This window comes from Miscanthus floridulus, chromosome 8 (assembly GCF_019320115.1).
Source record: "Miscanthus floridulus cultivar M001 chromosome 8, ASM1932011v1, whole genome shotgun sequence".
Classification (NCBI taxonomy): domain Eukaryota; kingdom Viridiplantae; phylum Streptophyta; class Magnoliopsida; order Poales; family Poaceae; genus Miscanthus; species Miscanthus floridulus.
The window spans coordinates 28,776,856-28,779,922 of record NC_089587.1 but is presented as its reverse complement, the minus strand read 5'-3'; the positions used below and the strand labels follow the sequence as shown (position 1 = coordinate 28,779,922).

Genomic DNA, 3,067 nt, shown 5'->3' with positions numbered 1-3,067 from the left:
CCAAAGCATCATATTGCACTCTTTTCTTTTTATAAGTTTTTCCTCATAAGGTTTCTCGCAGAAAGTTTTTAATGAGGCAGTATTAACTTAAGCATATGTCATATTTCTTGTCTTCCCCACATGAGTTTTTAAAGGGATATCAAAGACATATATTGTCCTCTAAACTATACATGAGTTTTCTCCGAAAAAGTTTTTCTCATATAAGTTTACAATGAGGCAATAATCATTATATGCTATATCTTTCTCCTTTTTTCTCCATTGGGTTTTGAGTTTTTAATGGCATATCTACAAGTATTCTTCCTCATTTTTATCCTGCTGGAATTTTTGGAGGAACAATACCATTCACTACGTGAAAAACGGTTTGTAGTAATGGGACGAATTTTTTGTAGGGGCGGCTGGTGATAGAGCCGCCCCTACAAATGGAACAGCAGGGGCGGCTGCTGATACGAGCCGCCCCTACAAATGAGTCTGATTTATAGGGGCGGCCCACTCACCAGCCACCCCCAATGTTGCTATTTGTAGGGGCGGCTCAATCGCCAGCCGCCCCTACATATCACTGTCCGGCTCCGATATATAAAATAACACCCAAACCCTAGCCTACCACACCAACGCCTCTCCTCTCAGCAGTCCGCCTCCCGTCCCCTCGCAGCAGTCCGCCTCCCCTCTCAGCACACCGACGCCTCTCCTCTCAGCAGTCCGCCACTCATCCCCTCTCGTCTTCCTCGTCTCCCCCACGCGACAGATCCAGCGCTCCTCGTTCGTGCGCCCCTCATGGTCGTAGATCAGGCCATCTCCTATCGCTGCCGGCTTGCGGAGGCTGCGAGTCGCCATGGCCGGCCTCGGTCGTCTCCGACCAAGTCCCGTTCCTGGGGCTGGCCTCCTCTCCGTTCCTCGTCAAGTCCAAGCCGGCTTTGTTGCAGAGCTAGTTAACCAGCAGAGCTAGATGGCAGATGCAGATCGCTTGCTTCTCTATGGTTTGACTTTTGGAGTCACCATTTCAGTTCGCTTCGTGTGTCTCTGTGTGTGACAGCTGCAGATTCTCGACGGAGATGGATGGGGTTCTGCAAGCCGCGGATGCCAAGGACTAGGTTTACAAGGGGGAAGGCGCCGCGAATCTCATCCTCAGCTACACCGGCTCGTCCCCTTCCATGGTATGCGCTGAGTAGGTTCTTACTGAGTGTGCCCGCATCGATCACTTGGCTTTAGGGGTCTCTATGTGTGATTCGCGGGTGCAACCATTGAGCCCTAGATCCAGTACCCGGTCGAGCAAGTGATGAAACATGGATCAGGGACGCTCACGTGGTTGCTTGAAAATTAAGCATACGTTACTTTTCCATGATTGTGCATTTTGTGACCATGCATATGTTTTTTTTCCTGAATATTGATGGGATATGTTTGGGAGGAAGCATTGTTTCACTTTGATGATAAGGATGTTATTTCACTTGTTTTCAGCTTGGCAAGTTACTGCGGGTCTAGAAGATTCTAAACGACAAGTCACAGCAGGCACCAAGTTGTATGGTCTTCTCAAGTCATGAGCAACTCCTGTGGGGCCATATCCCAGAATTGGTTGAGTCTATCAAACAAGATTGCTTGGCTCAAGCCTACGCAGTGCATGTTATGAGCCAACATCTGGGTGCCAATCATGTCGATGGTGGGGTATGGTTTAGGTTCAGTTCATTTATGTCCTGTTATTGTGATTTTGATTGGTAACATATCGACAACCTTGACACTTGGGATCAGATTCAGTTCACTTATGGAAGAAATTGGAGAATTGCTATAATTTCCTTATAATCACCCCTACTGAAATAGAAATAGCATGGCATCAATGTGCATACTATTGAATTCTGACATGAATATGCTTTATTTCATCATTTGTTGCTGATTCCAGTAGGCACTACTCTTTGGATTTTCATGACTAGACAAATAAATCATGCTATCTTTCCATGACGCAGGTTCGTGTACGTGTTTCTAGGGATTTTCTGGAGCTTGTTGAAAAGAATGTTGTTAAGATCAAAAAATATGATTGATTAAGTAAGGTCCAGAGCTCAATTCATTTCTCATGCCCGATGTTTTGATGAAACGCTGTGCAGCAAGACTTTTGCTTAACTTGTTATTTCTATTTGCATTAGATGAACAGTCACCTTCTTTGTCTATAAAGATCTTCGAATTTGCAGTTCTAATAGGTTTAAATTTGCAACTGTCACTTACAACAGCCCAATCGGTAGCATCAACATGGGTAGAAACTGGCTTGTTTTCTCATTGATTCATAACTTAAACTCTTGGTTAAACCTCTAGAACATGGTTGGTGTCTTCAAATGCAACTGGTCCTGAGGCCGTAACCTGAAATCATTGTAGTTTCCTCTTAGTTCTTTAGATATTTCCAAAACTCTATATTAGATTGAATTTATGTTTGCTTACTAAGTCTTTCTTAATCTCAGGTAATCCTACGGGTAGCAGCTGCATAGCTGTAGAGATAAAGGTACTTTGCAAGCTTCCTCTTCTATTCTTATTTTTTCATTTCTGATGTATATTTCTCCTTCACCATTTGACTTCTTTTTGGCATGCTTTACCTTGCAGGCCAAATGTGGGTTTCTGCCATCATCAGAATATATATCAGAAGATAACTCTATCAAGAAACAAGTAACGAGATATAAGATGCATCAGCACCTCAAATTTCATCAGGGTGAGGTATGTAGATTGGAATGCTTGATCCAATATAGAATTCCACTCTCTTTTGCACACTTGAAAAAAACATCCATCGATGATACGGACTTTATCACAATACCTTAAGGCTTGTTATTTACGGCACTCTTGTAATACTATACCGTCTCTTGCTTTTTGACTTCAGGTTGATTCCCATTACATTCCTGTTGATGCCATACTCCAGTTAATTACTATTCCTATTGATTTCATCTGTCACTGCTGCTAACTGAAGTACTTGTGCAGTTTCTAGATGTGATTGTTAGCGCGGATGATATTCAAGATGATCAAAAGGCAAGGATATGTAAAAAGCTTGGGGAAACTGATAAGGTTTGTCCGACTAAAATTACAGTACTACAGTTCTCAT

General features: G+C 43.0%; 1 pseudogene; it reads left to right on the top strand.

Annotated features, from left to right (window-relative positions):
• Positions 1-888: 888 nt before the first annotated feature.
• LOC136468772 (inositol-pentakisphosphate 2-kinase IPK1-like) lies at positions 889-2,841 on the top strand (annotated as a pseudogene).
• The last annotated feature ends 226 nt before the right edge of the window (positions 2,842-3,067 follow it).